Raw genomic sequence first — 19,755 nt, 5'->3', positions numbered from 1 at the left:
CTTACTTACTTGGTTTCATGTTGCCGTTTATCCGTGACACCACAGTTTACAGGAAATTAGGAGATTCTTCTCTCTTAGCAAAACTACAGTCCCAATATCAGTCACTTTTTCTTGAAAGTTCATTGTTAAATTATTGTGCCATAGTTATACGTACACACACACACACATACCAGTGTCACTCAACACTTTTGTGTAACAGTAATGATACATACTTTGCAAACTTTTTTTCACAGTTTGTTTTTCTTCTTATGGCATGCTAATTTTGATTTACCGTATTTTTCGCCCTATAGGACGCACTTTTTCCCTTCCAAAAATGAAGGGGAAATGTGTGTGCGTCCTATGGGGCAAATGCAGGCTTCAGGAGAGCCCCAGCACCAGCCCCACAAGGTTGGGGGACAGAGGGAGGCGGAACGCCGCCATCCCGCTGTCTCCCGAAGTGGTTTGGAGGCTGACGGCGGGAAGACCCCGCCGCCAGCCCCGCAAGCTCCGGGGACAGTGGGGAGGCGGAGCGCGTCTTCCCCCTGTCCCCGGACCTGATCTGAAGGCGGGCAGCGGGGAGAAGAGCGCTTCTCCCCGCTGCCTGCCCCACAAGCTCTGGGGACAGCTGGGAGGCGCAGCGCGTCTTCCCCCTGTCCCCGGACCTGATCTGAAGGCGGGCGGTGGGGAGAAGAGCGCTTCTCTCCGCTCCCGGCCCCACAAGCACCTGGGAGGAAAATAATTTTTTTTCTCTTTATTTCCCCCCCAAAAAACGGTATTTTTTAAAAAGTGTATGTGTTATTATGCCAATAATTATGATGCATATCCCAGTTCTGAATAAATCTGTTTTTAAAAATTGCCTAGGTTTTATCATCCCTCTATAATCCGTGAGATTTGTTATCATTGCATGTTCATGCATATATATTTTTTTACTCTGCAGAGCACATATTTGTAACTACAATCATATACGCCATGAGATTATTTCTCTTCACTATGTGGTTTTTAATGTAAGGTGCTTCAAATACAGAGACAGCAGCATATAACTATTGCTTGGAAATTCTTTTTTTAAAAATCACTGAAGTTTTGAAATCAGTGGAAAAATCAATGCAGTTTTGAATAGTTCAGCCCACCATCTTGATTCATAATGGCGTCTGGTTGTATCCAAACATAGATAAAAGCCTGCTCCTTGATCTCAGGAACCATCATGCAAAATTTGGTTACAATATCCTAAGAGGTGTCCAAATACATAGACAACAGACAAACGAGGTCATTTCCAAAATATATAGTAGAAAATAAACAAGTAAGCCTCCACCGATTTCAGTGGGATTTACTTCTAGTGGGAGCTAGAGATATGCTTTCCAAAGAAATATGCTTAGCATTGCACCCTCTGTTACTGAAGTCATTATTCGGGCTCAACATTCGTATAGGACTTTCTCTTGTTCTAAGCTCTTTACACAGCTCCTTGTGCTCCTGTTCTTACAAGAACCCTGAAAGGCAGGCCAGTATTTACCGTATTTTTTGCTCTGTAAGACTCACTTTTCCCCTCCTAAAAAGTAAGAGGAAATGTGTGTGCGTCTTATGGAGCGAATGCAGGCTGCGCAGCTATCCCAGAAGCCAGAATAGCAAGAGGGATTGCTGCTTTCACTGCGCAGCCATCCCTCTTGCTGTTCTGGCTTCTGAGATTCAGAATATTTTTTTTCTTGTTTTCCTCCTCCAAAAACTAGGTGCGCCTTGTGGTCTGGTGCGTCTTATAGGGCGAAAAATACAGTACCTCTTCAGTGATGCTGCTGCTGAAGATAGCATTGTGTCAAACTAAGTCATAATCTGAGTAAATCCATTGAAATAAATATATATGACTATATTATAAAGTCCATTGGTTTCAGTGGGTCTACTCTGATTATGACTTAGCTCTGTACAACTATCTATGAACACTTACCTAGGAGTAACCCACTTTGAACACAATAGGGCATGCATAAGTATGTGCTCTTAGTCATGAGACATAACATTAGCCCTCAACACAATAAAAGCAAGGCCATCCCTTTTAAAAGACTCTCTTGGTCAATTTTGTGGTATTCTGGTGTCTTTACAAGGTTCTTTGGACTTGTGTTGTGATCCTAATAAAACGGCTGAGCAGCTGACTTAGGAAGTGGGTGGGCAGAATAAACCAGCACTACCACAAAGTTATGGGGCTATTTATTGTCTGCTGTTCTGAGCTGTACTTGTGCAAGTGTGCGTTGGGGAATGTGTTAGTGCATTGTAAGACTTACGGCAAAACACCGGAGGAGTATCCAGTGATCAGGTACTGTAAAACATTTGCCCACACAGCTTCTTGGTTATCAGACTTTCGAAATGTGACACTGTCACATGATAAGAGTTCTGGCATGGCCACCGACAGACACACAGTAGTCCTTTTGTTGTTATCTAGGGCTGAAATCAGTTGCATTAGGAGCCACAAATCTACAGTTTCTTTCTGTGCTTAAAGCTCATTGTATGTAAATGCAAACAGATGCGAATGTGTAGAGGGGAGATCCCGAGATTCGCCTAGGTGCTGGGATAAAATGACTCATGAATAGTGCAAAGGCTTAATCTTTCTGCCAAAGCTCTCCTGTCGAGGATGTCAGTACTGATACCTTTTGTCAGTTTTTTTATGAGACTTGCCAGACCGGCTTCAAACATACAGTCTGTTTATTCAACTGAATCTACAGCACTTGGACAGCTCTCCTCATCCTTCAGCCTGCTGGAAAACGTTGCCATCAGTCTAAATTCAGTTAATCTATCTGTTACTGAAAGATACGGGTGATGCATGTTGGAACAACAGTGTGGAGGGGGAGGGTTGAGCCAGGAGAACACAGTTTGAATTCTAATATTAAAAACAGGTCTGGCACCAGCACAGGGAAGATGGGCAAGTGACAGGCAGGGGCAGAAGAAGGGGGGAGCGGTCGGGGTGTCGCCACTGAGGGGGGTGACAAAATGGCGGCCAGCACTCACCATGGAGCCTGCAGCATTCCCAAGCCAAGCGTCTCTCCTGGGAGTGACACGGTGGCTTGGGCGCCCGCAGGCTCCGCGCTGCCCCAAACAGTCCACTCGCTGCCTCCCCCCAGCTGTAGGGTGGTTGAGTGGGAGGAGGCAGGCAGACTCCTCAAAGGCCCCACAGAGCAGCCTGCCCCGACTCACCCCACCCCGTGAGTGGCTGGCCCTGCCCCTGGTGCAGGGCACACGCACCACCCCAGGCACCTGACCGGCTTGCTCTGCCGCTGGTGACAGGGCCCCAGCAAGAACCGATAGCTCCTGTCATTGCTAGGGATGTAGTTCAGCTGGAAACTGTAGCCTTGTCAGGAGAATACAGTGGCACTTCTGGTTGCAAACGGGATCCGTTCCGGAGACCCTTTTGCAACATGAGCAGAACGCAACCCGCGACTGCACAGGTCGCGATTTGCCGCTTCTACGCATGCGCATGACATCATTTTGAGCGTCTGCGCATGTGCGAGCGGCGAAACCCGGAAGTAACCCGTTCGGTTACTTCCGGGTCGCCACGGGACGTATCCTGAAAGAACGTAACCTGCACCGAACGTAACAAGAGGTATGACTGTAGTGGCCATCTATTAACTCTGAGCATCCTTAATAAACTACAGCTCCCAGAATCCTTTGGGGGGAGCCATGGCGGTGTAAAATGTACTATGGTGATTTAAATGTATGGTGGGCATGTCCCTTAAGTTAGCTCTGTCTTTCACCTACTCTCTGCAGTCTCAACTGGCAGCAGCCACCACTGCCCCCAAGTTATGATCTGCATCACGAAACAAAATGTGTCACAGCCCTGGACTCTGGGTAGGGTTTAAAGGATTGGGGTTTTTTTGTTCACAGGAATATCTGCTTGTATTTTGTGCTATATGACCATCCTCCAGAGCTTCCAGGAATTTGCAGTCTCACTGGCAATCAGCCAGCACTTTGTAGAGTGAACAGCTGTGCGATGGGTCTGCTCACTTACTATGGATCTCCCTTGAGGCAGATCAAGATGCATTATATGAAACCAGAGTAGGCACTCAGCCAGCCAAGCTGATAGCCTGCAGAAATGAATGAAAAGGCAACAAAAGCCAAACAAAAAACAAAACCCTCAACAGGGAACATGATGAGGTGAGTGCATAACTGTGTTGCAAGTGGTCTGTTACAAGAAACACAAGCAAAGGGGGGGTGACAGCTTGAGGGGGGGGGGACCTTAGTAGAAGAGTGCTCCAGAACATATATATCCCAGCCCTAGAGGAAGTAATGATTTCCCCATATAATATGAGGGGTTTCTACCAGATTGTAGGAAAATAAGAGGAGCCTGCTGGAGGCAGAACATACCTATCATACCTAGTAACCATTGATACGAGGGATGCGGGTGGCGCTGTGGTCTGAACCACAGAGCCTAGGGCTTGCCAATCAGAAGGTTGGTGGTTCGAATCCCCACAACAAGGTGAGGTCGCATTGTTCGGTCCCTGCTCCTGCCAACCTAGCAGTTCAAAAGCACGAATTGCAAGTACAGTGGTGCCTCGCAAGACGAAATTAATTCGTTCTGCAAGTTTTCTCGTAGAGTGAGTTTTTTCGTCTTGCAAAGCACCACGGCGGGGAGGGGTGGAGAGAAGCAGGGCAGCTGCCGCAGCCAGTCCTTGGACTCACCTGCGCCTTGTGGACACCGCGCAACGCGGCTGCTGGAGGGCGGCGGGGCTCAGGAGCGCGACTCCTGCTGCAGCACTGGCTGCTGGCGGCAACGGCTCCCAAGGGGAGCGCGTGAGGGCGGTGGGCAGTGATGCAAGGCAGCCGGAAGGCCGGAAGGTGGGAGGGAGCCGGAGGAGCGGGGAAGCGAGCATGCGACCGTCGCCATGACAGGAGAGGCAGGGCTGTTTCGTCTAGCGAAGCAAGCCCTTTGGAAAATCTGTCTTGCGAAGCACTTCAGAAAATGAAAAACCCTTTCGTCTAGCGGGTTTTTCATCTTCCGAGGCATTCATCTTGCGGGGTACCACTGTAGATAAATAGGTACCGCTCCGGCGGGAAGGTAAACGGTGTTTCTGTGCACTGCTCTGGTTCACCAGAAGTGACTTAGTCATGATGGCCACATGACCCAGAAGCTGTACGCCGGCTTCCTCGGCCAATAAAGGGAGATGAGCGCCGCAACCTCAGAGTCGTCTGCGACTGGACCTAATGGTCAGGGGTCCCTTTACCTTTTCCTTTAACTATTGATACTTTTATTCACTATGAATTTGTCTAGTCCTGTTTTAAATCCCAGTCAGTGGCCATCATTGTCTCTTGTGAGGGCAGATTCCATAGTTTAACTCTGCACAAATGTGTTTTAATTGCAGAATGCACAAAAAGTACACATTTCCTGCAAAAGACACACAAAACTCTTGCGACTCCATGCATAAAGCAAATGCTCATATTTACATTTGTTTGCCGCCACGGTTTGTTAGCTCATGAATGCAAATTGAAAAAGTTTATAGTGTTTTAAAAGAAGGAGGAGGTGGTTACAAAATTAGGAACAAAATGGGGAACCAGAGCTCCAACTGTCTGGAGCTAGAAATCTGAATATTTCAGCTCACTCTGAACAGTTGTAAGAAGAATCCACTTGGTTGGTGCATTTTCTGAGTGTGTGAGTATATTAATAGTTGCCATGCAACCCCTTGTTGCCATAGCAATTGTAAACAAATTAGTTATGTGACTGAAGCTTCCATTTGGTTTGAGAATCGCCCTATGGGCAATTCCTGTCATTAGTGAAAAGTGAAAGAATTTTTTAAAAAAAGAAACATGCTCTCCCATCCAAGACACAAAAAAGCCTGCTTCTGAGAGTCCTTTTCAAGCTGTTGAGATGGCTGGATTCTAGCCAAGTTCAATGGAAGAGCAAACTTCTCATGAAAATATTAAAAAATATTGACTGTTTAAAGCCAAAGCCATGAATCTCCATCTTTTTTTTTTCTTTCTTTTTAATGGGGGGATATATTTTTCCAGAATTAATATCTACACAAGAAAGCTGCACACAAAGCAATACTACTTGCTTTAGCACACACAGCAACCTGGGGGGTGGGTCACACTGAGCGGTGGCCCATTCAACACAGCTATTTTCACACATTAGCTAAACATGGCAGAGTGGGAGGGAGTTTCCATCCCCAAGCTGCAAATATTTCTCTGAAGCTGTGAACAGATCCCACGTACATAGAGAGCCCTTGAGGACTGGTGGGGGTTTTGTGGGGTGGGGTGCATTCTGCAACATGTCACTGACAGAGTAAGAACAGACCATTCACACACAATTCCGCTTTATTAATTGTTCTGTCATGGTTCCCAAATGACCACATTCATACATTGAAGGCACTATGACACCAGACCCTCCAAGTGTCCCTATTTTCCAGAGACATCCCTGATTTAGAGAAGCCGCCCGGTTTCTGATTTGATCCTGGAATGTCCCGCTTTTCCTTAGGATGTCCCTATTTTCATTCGAAAAATGTTGGAGGGTATGGAATTATCCAACCCCCGAGCTGTCTGAAGGCAATCCTGTGTAGGGAAGTTGTTGTTTTTTTTAATGTTTAATGTTTTACTATGTTTTTATATATGTTGGAAGCTGCCCAGAGTGGCAACCCAGTAATATGTATGGGGTATAAATAGTAAAATTATCATTACGGAATGGGACGTCCCTATTTTCATTAGAGAAATGTTGGAGGGTATGTGATACCACTTTCAACTGGAATGGTTTCACCCAAAGAATCCTGGGAGCTCTATTTTTTTAAGGGTGCTGAGAGTTGTTAGGAGACCCCTATTCCTCAGCCGGAATTACAATTTCCAGAATTTCCTTGGGAACTTTGGGTACTCTCAGCAGCCTTAATGAACTACAGCTCCCAGGATTCCCTGGTGGAAGCCATGATTGTTTAAAATGGTATCATAGTACTTTTAGAAGACGTCTGAAGGCAGCCCTGTTTAGGGAAGCCTTTAATGTTTAATAGACTATTGTATTTTAATATTATGTTGGAAGCCACCAAGAATGGCTGGGGAAACCCAGCCAGATGGGCGGGATATAAATAATAAATTATTATTAAATGTACAGTGTGAGTGTGGTCAGTGTTATCACATTAATGTTGTCTGGAGGAGCTCTCCTGCCATTATAGCACAACGAAAGCATCATAACCCCCTCCCTCCAGAACATTTGCGGTATGAAAATTCACAGGTCATCGCAGCAGGATATTATGAGATATGCCCAGATTGGAACGGAAGCAGTACGTCCATCCCACAACCTCTTCAGGTGCAAACAGTATTGGAAGTCAGATCACATCTAACCACCCCAATACCACCATGAGCACAAATCATCATGAATGCACACAACAAAAAAGGACATCAGGTGTGGGGAACAAGTCCCTCTTGAAATGACCATGCTGTGAAATCTGGACTGCCTCCATGTAGATTGAAGGTGTAAAAATCTGAATAAATCGTATTTCTTAAAGCTACTACAGTCTCCGCCACGTTTTCAGTTCTGCAAAGGGTCATCCTCACCCTTCAATGCCACACGCTGAGGAAGGGGTCTGAAATATACTTGGAGTTGAGTGTGAATTTCATGATCTTTATTCAGCTCATTGTAGCAATGAATGGAACTTTCCCCCAAATGTCTAGCTATATATACATTATTTACACAATGGGCCCCGCGTGATTGGCTAATTCCGGGCTGCTCCTGTAGGCCAATCAGGTTGCTGATTCACTTCATCCAGGAGCCTGATTGGCTGCTCCTGCAGGCCAAACAGGTCGCTGATTCACTTCCACCTGGAGCTGGATTGGGTAGCTCCTGCAGACCAATCAGACTGCTGCATTCTGGATCCTATTGTTCTAGGATTCAGCTCAGTACATAACACCGGGTCCCTCCTCAGAGTGAGGAACTGTGGTTGAGATGGTGAGAGAGAATGACTGTCCTGCTCTCAGTTTGCTGCATTTGTGGCAAATAATGTTTTGAGTAGAGGAGCAGTGGACCTGGAGAAGCCTTTGGGAATGCAGCAGGCCACATCACTGCAACAGCCATCCTTTGAAAGTCTCATTTCTCTGAATTTTCCAGCGCGGTTTCCCAGCCAAGTAATGTATACATGAATGCATACACGAGGGCAAAGTGTGCATTGAAATGCATATATTTGTGAATGTAAGTGTGTGGTATTAGAGAAAATTGCTTTGCAAAAATGTGTATATTAGGCAAAAGTGCATACCAAAAAATGTGTTTATTAGGCAAAACTCATACTACAATGCTGATGAATTTTAAAGGAGATTTAAAATAATAATAATAATCAAATTGCTGCAGAAATGTGTAGAGAAGAATTTAAGAATGGAAAACGAAGAACTTGAGAGAACTGAAACCAACAGATCTGACCATCTCTAATTCAAATCTAGCCCACCTTCACTCATACAAACCATGACCACTTCAAGTGGTATCATAGTGCTTTTAATATATGGTGTGAATCCGCCCTGGCTTCAACTGTGATGCTCTCAGCCTAACCTACCCAACAATGTTGTTGTGAGACTGACATGTTTTCCGGGCTCTTTGTTTCTTACACTTTTATCTAGCTCCTTCTCCAAAGCTGTGGAAGATCAGCAGAGAAATCAGCTGAAATGTTCTTGGACCCTCCGAATGGTAAAGGCTTGTCATTTATCACACGCAGGACAAAAAGTTGGCAGCCTGTTGCATCACTATTTACCCCCTCGTATTCAAAGCCCAATCAATAACTGGGATGAAAGGGCTTGTAATAACGATGAAAAGTAGGACAGACAAAGTAATCATTGCTGCCAAGGCAGTCGCAAACTAAATGGCTGGACTGAGCATGTTGCCCAGAGTTGTAAGGGAAAGAGAAAGCCTAGAGAAATGTGGTCCAGTCAGTGTTAGTCAGCTTGCAAAACTCATGTTACATATACCAGGAAGATAAGTGTACAAGCTGCATAATACAAAGCTATAGGAAACAAGAAGCCCCATAACTTCTTTCTTAACTTATTATGGAATGTACCAAGTAGATATTATTTCATACTTGGCTTGGTTTTCGTAGAAGGTTCTTGAGACCCAGTCTCACTAAATTCATTGTTGGTGGGTATTACTACAGGTGGAATTAAGACAAAACTGCTTTGGACCTCTAGTATCTGGATGATGCAGACTTTTCAAAAAATCCAAATGTTCAAAGTAAAATTACTCCTCAATCACAGAATCCAACTTCATCGAACCTCTGTCAACAGCCTTCATACTGGAATCAAAACTTTCTAGCATTCTCCATTGGTCATGCCAACCTGTAACCGCTGATCTCCATTAAATAGTTCTTCACAGAAGTCAAATTGAATAGCAGCTACTAGCTCCCCCTTAGATTTGAACTGGTTTCAGTCCTAAACATGATGCATTCATCTTGGTGTTTTCTAATTTTGCACAGAATGAACACCCTCCCTCTGATGCTTCTGATGGAAACCAGGTTTCTGCATATTTGTATGATGACATGATTAATTGAGGGATGGAATGATTAAGAGATGGATTTACCAGCATTCTCCCCCAAATGGAATTTCTTGCGAAATATTTGCATTTATATAGTACTCTATTCTAGTTTGTCTGTAAACATGGGTATCAAGTGAGTAAGTATACTGAGTGAATGGAATTCTGGAGTTTGATGTTTTATAAATTGCATTACAGTGGTACCTCGGGTTACAGACGCTTCAGGTTACAGACTCCGCTAACCCAGAAATAGTACCTTGGGTTAAGAACTTTGCTTCAGGATGAGAACAGAAATTGTGTGGCGGCGGCGTGACAGCAGCGGGAGGCCCCATTAGCTAAAGTGGTGCTTCAGGTTAAGAACAGTTTCAGGTTAAGAATGGAGCTCCAAAACGAATTAAGTTCTTAACCTGAGGTACCACTGCATTTATGGCATTTGATGTTTTCCATACAGTATTTAATTTTTATTGTTTTCCATATTCTGTTTTCCTTTTTCTTCGTATATGGCTTTGCAATCTTTTCTGAAGAAAAACAACCTATACATATTTGAAACAAACAAACAAACAAACAAACAAACAAACAGGTGTATCTATATGTGAACATCTCTGTTTCCAGTATTTTAACAGCGGGATGCAGACAGCAGACAGAAGAGCTGAGTCAGCTGTCAAATGAGAGCCTGTCTTCTTTGCCCACCTAAACTGAAAAGGTAGGGAGAGGGAGAGGGACCCAGAGAAGAACTTCCAAATGTGACGTTCATGACCATACACAGGTTCATATGTGTCAGGGAACTGCCATCAGAGCTGGAGGTGGAGAGGAGGCTCCAGAGGGATGGTGGAGAGGGTCCCAGTAGGGAGAGAGGTAGCCCATCCGCCGGGGAAGGAAATAAGCGTAACACCAGTGGAGAAGGGGGCAGATGGAGGAATCGGAGAGGTGGCTCCAGGATTCCTCGCCGGAGACCAGCGGAGAGGGCACGGGTACTCCGCTGCCCACACCCTCTCTGCGCAGAAGACTTCCGCGCAGGCAGAGTAGGAAGAGACTGGGCGTCAAACAGCTTCTATGCTGGAAGAGGTTCAAGAAACGCCCACTGATGGATTCTGCCAGCGACTGAGGCAGCCACGGAACTTGAGGCTGTCCAGATCAAAGGGTTCAACCAGGCAACCTAGCCAAGAGTAACGGCAACTTACGCATGAGCAACCCCTAGAACCATTACAATATGGAAGGAAGTTGTCCCTTACTCAGACGACCTTCAGCCAGGAAATAGAAATAAAAGCAAACATCAACCTCTCTTTAGACTTAAATTTATTTAAACTTTAAATATATTTTATAAACATTTCAAAGCCTCCCCCCCCCTTCTTACCACACCCTTTTGGTGACAAGCTCTCAGAACAGCTTGTATATGATCAATGAAAACGTGTAACCAATGATTGAAACAATACAATGTTCCATGCAGGACCAGCCTGGGACAAGATGGTGCCCCTCTCTATTGCATAAGCAAAAGCTAAATGTACCTCCAGCTGGGCCTTACTTCAGCCCTGGCAACAGGACAGCACTCTCCATTATACCTGAGGGCAGAGGCATATGTTAAGAGGCATATGGCAGGCCATGTGGCACACACAGCTCTGTTTTCCAGTGCCTCCCTAACACTCCCTGCCTCTCAGCATCTGCTGCCTGAGGCAGTTGCCTCACTCTGCCTAATGGTAGGAATGGCCCTGGTCCCATGTGGCTTTTCAAAACTAGCCTGATGGTAACAAGTTAACTCACAAGGTTTCGACCTTGCAGGGCAGTTGGTTCTGGTGGCCTCTGAGAGGGGAGGAAGGGCCCAGCACAAGCTGGAGAAGAAGCAGCCAGTGGAGATGACAACAAGGGCATTTCCTTTCTCTGGCTACTCTTCCTGGCAAATGGAGAACATAAGATATCACAAAGCCAGTTTTTCAGGTTCTACCGAGTTTTGCTTTGTGGGTCATCAACTGCGTAATGGCAGTCATAAAGTGTATAACAACACTAGTTCACATTGCAATGGTTTGCTCAGAACCAGTGACTCTGACTCCAAATTCATAAACTTGGGATTCCTAGATCCATATCAGGTAGGTGCAGTTTGCACTGCCAAATGTCAGCAGCAGGCTATGCCAAATTAATGTCTTCCCAGCAGAAGGTCAATGTTGGCTAGAATCACAAAAAAGAGAGGGAGAATCTGTCAATTTCTGTTCTCTCCATTTCTTATATTTTCCAGTCAGTTCTGCACATTTTGCAGCAATTTATGACTATTTCGTTTTTTAAAAAAACCTGTGGATTCTCCTGTCAGACATTTTAATATGCACTTTTGACTAATGTACACATTTTTGCAAGCAATTTTCCCTAATATAACGCAATTTTGTATGTTATTTTCATTAATATATTCATTTTAATGCACTTTCCCCCCTAACATGTGCATTTTTGTAAATATTCTTTGTTTGGATACCTGCACTGAAAAAATTGAGTAAGTGTGAATTTGGAAATATAGCTGTGTTTCAGTTAGCATATTGTTTTGGAAAGTATGAATTTGAGAGCTTTAAATGTGTACTGAAATGAATTTCTCCTCCTTCCCTCCCCGTAAGTAAGGAGGTAGGGGTGGTATTAAGAGCAGACTGAGTTTGGTAGAGCAGTTCCCCATTCATTCTAATGGACCACGGTTGCAATGGTCACATTGCAGATTAATGGCTAAAAAGCAGAATCTGAACTGGGAACTTCCTGGATCACAGCTCACATTCTAGGACAATATATTTCCCCAGCTCAAAATCACCAAGTTACTTCTTTTAAAACCAAAAATTATTAAATCTGAATGGGACTGGCTGTAGATTTTACACAACTTGTAGGAGTCTATAAATTCCTTCTCATTATATTAGCTTATCTGTCTGTTTCACCAAAACCATCCCAATGCTGGAAAGAAGGCACATTCCACGTCAAAGTAGTGATTTTGCTAGGAGACAAGAACAGGGCAACAAGCATCATTGACTATCCAAAGTTACTGCACATTCATTTCAGGGATATTTGACTCACTACCGTGCCTGCAGACAAAGAAGACGAGAGAGGACAGTTGTACGAGGGCTAGGCAAGATTGGCTTCAATGGGGTGGCCCAGCATAATTGCATCTCTGTAAAAATTAGTGAAGGGTGATCATCCCACAATGCAAGGGTTTGGATGCTCTTCTAAACATGCAATTATCCCATCTCTCAAAGAACTGGGTGGGAGATTATCCTGCGCCAGCAAGCATTAGTCCATGGAATCAATTATCAATGCTAGATGAACTTTGTACAGAGCAAACCATGGCAAGAAAAGTTATTGGCATCTGCCCCCCTCCCCGTTCCACTGCCCCACGACAACAGTGCCTTTGACCAGCCTGTCTTCTTCCTGACCTTCCAATCTACTGGTTTCCCCCTTTTTGTGCTGACTGTATATTTAAATAGTTGAGTGTGTTCAATCCACACCAGCTACCATGTTCCTAAATTTCCAGTCTGCTATGGAAGTCTGCCTCTGGTGGTCTCCACCGGAACTGAGGAAAGGACAATGCTGCTATGAGATGTATGAGCATCTTATTGCCAGGCTGCCCCAGATGACTCACCCATTCATTCTAAGGTTACTGACAGTCCTGACAGCGCCCACTGCAGAAGGCTCTTCTGGCCCACCAGGTCGCTGGGTGCAGCCAACCTGTAAATTCCCCGCAACGCCTTGAGTTAGGATCATCATGGTTTTCCCAGGGTATCCTGCCAACCTAGCAGTTTGAAAGCACGCCAAGTGCAAGTAGATAAATAGGTATCACTCCAGCGGGAAGGTAAGCGGTGTTTCCGTGCACTGCTCTGGTTTCGCCAGAAGTGGCTTAGTCATGCTAGCTACATGACCAGGAAGCTGTCTGTGGACAAACGCCGGCTCCCTCGGCCAGTAAAGCGAGATGAGCACCACAACCCCAGAGTCATTCGCGACTTGACTTAATGGTCATAGGTCCCTTTACCCTTTACCTTGCCAGTGTAAGTCATGCTCAAAGTGGTTCACAATGACTATTTTTATGTTATTGCTGGCATCCGTCTATCTCGGGAGACAATAGAGGAGTGCATCTTTGGTGCTGAGGTCAAACTGTTGCAAGGTGTCAGGAACGTTCTTTCCCAGAGTGACAGTGAGGGCTCCGAGGACAAAGGAGGGTGGCAGACAGAAAGAGATGAAGGCTTGCTTTCTTCACATGCATAGAGTGTGAAGTGAGCCCCTGCCGTCCTGGAATGCAGGTCGTAAATTTCCAGGACAGCATAAAGCAGGCAGAGGGGCCGCAGCTCTCAGACATGCTCTCAGGGGAGGAGGGGCAAACTGGACAATCTGCTCCTGAGTCTCCTCCTACTAGGAGGGTGGGCAGAGTCCAGGCTTGGCATCAAGACCACAGAAGGAGGAGCATCCAATGGCGTATATCCTGTTGGAAAAGAGCCCACCCTCCAGTGGGCTCAACTGACCCATCAAGTGATGAAGACTGAGCTGTGTGCTCGGACTGAGCTACTGTGTAAATACCGATAAATCTGAACATGATAAAACTGCCAGCTTGCCGTCTCTTGGTGTGAGAGGGAGATTGTAAATAATAATAATAATAATAATAATAATAATAATAATAATAATACTTATTATTATTATTATTATTATTATTATTATTTATTTATACCTCGCCCATCTGGCTGGGCTTCCCCAACCACTCTGGGTGGCTTCCAAAAAAATATTAAAATACTGTAATACATCAAACATTAAAAGCTTCCCTAAACAGGGCCGCCTTCAGATGTCTTCTAAAAGTCTGGTAGTTGTTGTTCTCTTTGACATCTGGTGGGAGGGCATTCCACAGGGCGGGTGCCACAACCGAGAAGGCCCTCTGCCTGGTTCCCTGTAACGTGGCTTCTCGCAGTGAGGGAACCGCCAGAAGGCCCTCGGTGCTGGACCTCAGTGTCCGGGTAGAACGATGGGGGTGGAGACGCTCCTTCAGATATACTGGACCGAGGCCGTTTAGGGCTTTAAAGGTCAGCACCAACACTTTGAATTGTGCTCGGAAACGTATTAGGAGCCAATGTAGGTCTTTCAAGACCGGTGTTATATGGTCTCGGCGGCCGCTCCCAGTCACCAGTCTGGCTGCTGCGTTCTGGATTAGTTGTAGTTTCCGGGTCACCTTCAAAGGTAGCCCCATGTAGAGCGCATTGCAGTAGTCCAAGCGGGAGATAACCAGACACAAGGTTGCAGCGCCTGCTGTGGCTGTAGAGACTGACGTGGGAAAGGCGTGTTTTCTTTTCCTGCTGCTGTTTGTGCTGCTGCAGATGCACCATGGCGTCTCTTCTCTCCTCCCTTTGGTTACAAGTGTAATTGCAAGAATATGAGAGGCTGCATGGGAGGGCTGAAATGCATTTCCTTTCCATGTAAAAAGGTCCCAAGTAGGTCCACAAGGTAGGGCTGGGAATATTTCCTGCCAGAAACCCTGAGAGCTGCTGTCAATGCAGACAATACTGAGCTACATGTAGCACTGGTCTGCCTTCCTGCTACTAAAACACAGGTATAGTTCTGTGAAATAATTGTGACATCTGCTCTAGTCTAATAAAATTAAATTTATGCTCGGTTTATGCACACACACACACACGCCAATAATAAACATGTGTTTATTATTGAACCTGTCTGGATGATTTCACATGCAAGACCCCCAGCGTGCCTTCAGAAGAAAGCCCCCCGAATAACTACGTAGTGCCCTGCAAACACTTTTTCTATTTACACAGCTGCTCTGCTGCCGAATGAGAAGCGAGTTATTCTGCTTTTTTTTAAAAAAATCATAATGGAATTTCCCGTGCTGTTTTTGAACACCGCTGTGCATCCTGAGCGTGGGGCTCTCGGCAGGAAGTAGTTCATGGGCATTTCGGAGGAAAAGGAAAAGAAAGAAAACCCTTTCATTGTGCTGTGTTAAAGGTGCCCGAATGGAGCAACGAGTTCTGAGAATTGCAGGGCTGTGGGAGAGTTGTTTTAATGGAGCAATATCCCACTGTGGGCAGTGAATGCCCTTGCAGCCTCTGGGGTGCTTATCTCGAGCACTCGACCGAATGGAAGAGTTCTAAAATGACCTGGAGGGCTTAGAAAACAGTTCAGAAATGTAAAAGAAAGTTCAGAAAAGGAAACTCAAAGACCTTTTAGGAGAGGAAGACAGGGCACTGCCTTAGTCTATTTGGTTCAGTAGTGTTTTCACTGACTGGCAGTGGTTCTTAAGGGTTTCAGGCAGGGAACACTCCCAGCCCTCCATAAAGATGCTAGGGACTGAGGACGGGAATTTCTGCAGGTAAAGCCAATGTACTGACCCTGACCTAGGGCCCTCCCCACTGTGGATGTCCTGCGCACTTCATGGCATTGCTACTGTTTCAAGAGTTTACAACATCCTTCTGAAAAATGACAGTTACAGATCTGACCAGGCAAATCAAGCGCTGTGAAATGCACCAGCAAAAGATGGCCCAGATATTTAGTTATTTATTTCATGAAGTTTAAATTCCATCTAAAAAGATAAGCATGACAAAAATCCTTGCATCCCACCCATGAGAATTTCACCAACACCTTGTGATGACCCTTGTAACCATTTTCTTTTCTCAGCAAAAGAGAATTTTTAAGCACAGTGTGAATGCAGGATGAATAAATCAAATGAAATATGGTTTCCCTTTGGTATGCCCAAATGTCCTTCCCTCAACAGTGCAAGAGGGAAGAAGATCTTTAAAAATCCCTTCCCATGGACACAAGTGTCCCTGTGACTCTGGAGAGGCTGAGTTGGTTATTCATGGTCTCCTCTGCTCCTTTCATTGAGATCTGCATAAAATCTTCATTGAACCTTTCTTCCTAAATCTGAGAGGTCGATCAGACAGCATCTTAAAAAACAGAGACATTGCCGACAAAGGTCCGTATAGTTAAAGCTATGGTTTTCCTGGTAGTGATGTATGGAAGTGAGAGCTGGATCATAAAGAAGGCTGATCGCCGAAGAATTGATGCTTTTGATTTATGGTGCTGGAGGAGACTCTTGAGAGTCCCATGGACTGCAAGAAGATCAAACCTATCCATTCTTAAGGAAATCAGCCCTGAGTGCTCACTGGAAGGACAGATCCTGAAGCTGAGACTCCAATACTTTGGCCACCTCATGAGAAGAGAAGACTCCCTGGAAAAGACCCTGATGTTGGGAAAGATGGAGGGCACAAGGAGAAGGGGACGACAGAGGACAAGATGGTTGGACAGTGTTCTTGAAGCTACCAGCATGAGTTTGACCAAACTGTGGGAGGCAGTGGAAGACAGGAGTGCCTGGCGTGCTCTGGTCCATGGGGTCACGAAGAGTCGGACACTACTAAACGACTAAACAACAACTTCTCTCAGATCAAATTGGTATCTATCACTCTCAGGGTGTCCAAGAACTCTGCCCCAGCAAGCAAAAGGAACTGACCCTAGACATTTTTTAACCTTCCTCTTTGGAGTTTGTACAATGACTGTAATTTTTTTTAACGCTGGTGCCCATTTTACTTTATTCTACACTGCTTTCATTTATTTAATTCATTTTTAAAACTTTACTATACACAACTGGACAATGTGCTCTATGTGTTTCTTATCCCAGTTTCCTAATGCCGGCCATGGATTTGATGTTTATGTACATGCACACAGGTACGTACACTCTCACCACGCAACGGCTGCGTCCACATGGGGGACCACTTGTTCACAACAGCCAGCCATGTGAGCTGTCAGCCTTGCTTCTCCAACATCCTTGTATGGGAGCAAGAGTACAATAAGGCAGTGGTTCCCAACTGGTGGTCCACAGGCCAAAGGCGGTCCATATAACCCACCCAGGAGGTCCATGGTACCATTCAAATAACAAAAGCTACCATAGAGATATCAAAATGTTCAAAAGTAGGGGATTCATGGCTTGGCTTTTGGAAAACAGGGGTCTGCAGTACTTAGCTAATTGGGAGCTACTGCAGTGAGGGCTTTTCTATATGACTACTAGGCTAGTAGCCCACCCATCCACATCATGTGCTGGGCCCGGGAGTTAACCCGTTCAGGTCCGGTCCCGAATCCAATGATTCTGCAAGGAGTCAGTCCAACAGGGCCAAGGCAGGAAACAGGCTAGGTCAGGCACAGGGTCTCAGGCAGGTTCCAGCAAGCAGCAATGTTGCTCCCACAACCTGGAGCAGTGTCCGGCAGCCTTTTATCTCTGATGGGGTAACGGCCAGTCCTGATCCCCCAGTGACTCACCTCCCTGTTTCGCCCAAAGGCGAGCACTCCTCCTGCGAGTACTCAGGTCTCTCCTTCTCTCAGACCTGAGTCTACAGCTCGGGAGATGTCGGTGGGTTACTACACCCAGAAGCCTCTCCTGACCCAACTGGTAGTGGAGCAGCTGTACGTGATTGGGCAGCAGAGGGCAACGAGGTAATCCCCGCATCTGGAGCCAGGGCAGGCTCAGGCCCCTGACCCGGCCCAGCTGGTGCTTGCTGCAGGGGAACCTGTGCAGACTGGGGCTCTTCAGAATCAGGCCCCAGACTCGGTTCACAGTCTGAGGCAGAGGATCCGGTGTGGATTGAGATTCCTCTGGTTCCGAATCCAAGCCCGAGTCCCAAGCCATCACACATCATTTCTGTGGGTGTCCAAAGTTTTAAAAAAAGAAATTCAAAGCAAAGTTCATTTGCATCTCAATGCACTCATTTCAGACTCACTTGCAGTGCAGCAGAGCTTCATTGGCAAAACAATGGTTGGGAAACTTTCTCATGCAGAACCTCCTAAAGTCAAGAAGCAAACCCACAAAAGGGTTCCTCCACACATCTAACTGATGCTTGGCTCTGGCTATTGCCACCCATGCAATCCCAGGCATGGGGGTCGCATGGAACAAAGGAATCGAGACGGTGCATGAAAGCTGAACATTTCCCATTGATGAGAACTTGCTGGAGGTGTGGAACCCTAGTTCATCCTCTGCTTGCTGACTCATTCAAGAACCAGCCTGATGCAGAGGAAATGCTTGTCTCTCCCCTGGCAACTGCTTCTTCCTCCATATGTAGGCCTATCTCCTTGTTAATGGTGTTGAATTCTGGTTCTAAAGAAAGGAAAGAGAAACCTGAGTCATATGAATGGCTGCTTTCAATGGGCGGGGAGGGGGAATTTCCCAGTGTATGGAATGGAGTGAGTCCGGAATACTGCTCAATGGGATTCACTCAAAGATCACTTGCCAACACATCACAAGTTTTCAGCTAACACTGGGTGGCAGACAGGACTGGATGGAGACGGGGGTTTTCTGGAGCCAAGCTTTCATAGAACACTTTTAATGAGCTTGTCTCTTGTTTCCCCTGCATTGCTTTGCCTTTTAAATTCTGTTTTCTAAGGTGCCTGTCTCATCTCTCATAGGCTCTTTTCAATTTTAGTACATTAAGCAGACTAAGGGCTATTTTGCATTTCGCTCCTAAGAACGGGATGTCGCCATGTCAAGAAGATTTGGCACCGCTTCCTTTTAGCACGACTAAGAACTTTTCCCCCATTTCCAGTATAAAATGTAGGCATGTTCTGCTTCTTCCTCAGAGTTTACGTACTTAATTTCACCATTGCTATGCTGGAAGAAGGCATGCATTTCACTGAAGAATCTCTGATGGTGTATTTTCAGCCAGTTTCCCTGGGAAGAGGCTTCCACAGATGGGGAACCAAGTGCAGGTCAATTCTGTTTCCAGGGCAGCTGTCTACCAGCTCCATCTGGTACACCAGCTGAGACCCTACCTACCTGTCTCACCAGAGTGGTACATGTTCCGGTTATCTCCCGCTTGGACAAATGCAATGTGCTCTATACATGGGGCTACCTTTGAAAGTGACTCAGAAACTACAATTAATCCAGAATGCCAGACTGGTGACTGGGAGCAGGGGCTGGGACCATATAACACTGGTCCTAAAAGACCTACATTGGCTCCCAGTATGTTTCTGAGCACAATTCAAAGTGTTGGTGCTGACCTTTAAAGCCATAAATGGCCGATATACCTGAAGGAGCATCTCCACCCCCATCGTTCAGCCCAGACACCAGTTCTGAAGGTTTCCTGGCTGTTCCCTCAATTGTGAGAAGTGAAGTTACAAGGAACCAGGCAGAGGACGTTCTTGGTAGCGGCACCTGCCCTGCGGAGCGCCCTCCCATCAGATGTCAAAGAGATAAACAATTATACGACCTTCCATAGATATCTGAAGGCTGTCATGTTTCAGGAAGCGTTTAATGTCTGGTGTTTTCTTGTGTTTATATTCTGTTGGAAGCCACCCAGAGTGGCTGGGGCAACTGTGTCAGATGAGTGAGGTACAGG

General features: G+C 45.8%; 1 long non-coding RNA gene across 1 annotated transcript; it reads right to left on the bottom strand.

Annotated features, from left to right (window-relative positions):
- Window positions 1-18,108: 18,108 nt before the first annotated feature.
- LOC310659658 lies at window positions 18,109-19,746 on the bottom strand. The gene is made up of 2 exons (XR_014502913.1): window positions 19,627-19,746; window positions 18,109-18,518 (listed from the first exon to the last, which is right to left on the bottom strand). It is a non-coding gene; the product is annotated as an uncharacterized lncRNA (long non-coding RNA).
- Between the last annotated feature and the right edge of the window lie 9 nt (window positions 19,747-19,755).

The sequence above is a fragment of the Podarcis tiliguerta genome, assembly GCF_965153285.1.
Source record: "Podarcis tiliguerta genome assembly, chromosome: 11".
In the NCBI taxonomy this organism is placed as follows: domain Eukaryota; kingdom Metazoa; phylum Chordata; class Lepidosauria; order Squamata; family Lacertidae; genus Podarcis; species Podarcis tiliguerta.
The sequence above is the reverse complement of the archived record's forward strand: the minus strand, read 5'-3'. Positions and strand labels throughout refer to the sequence as shown.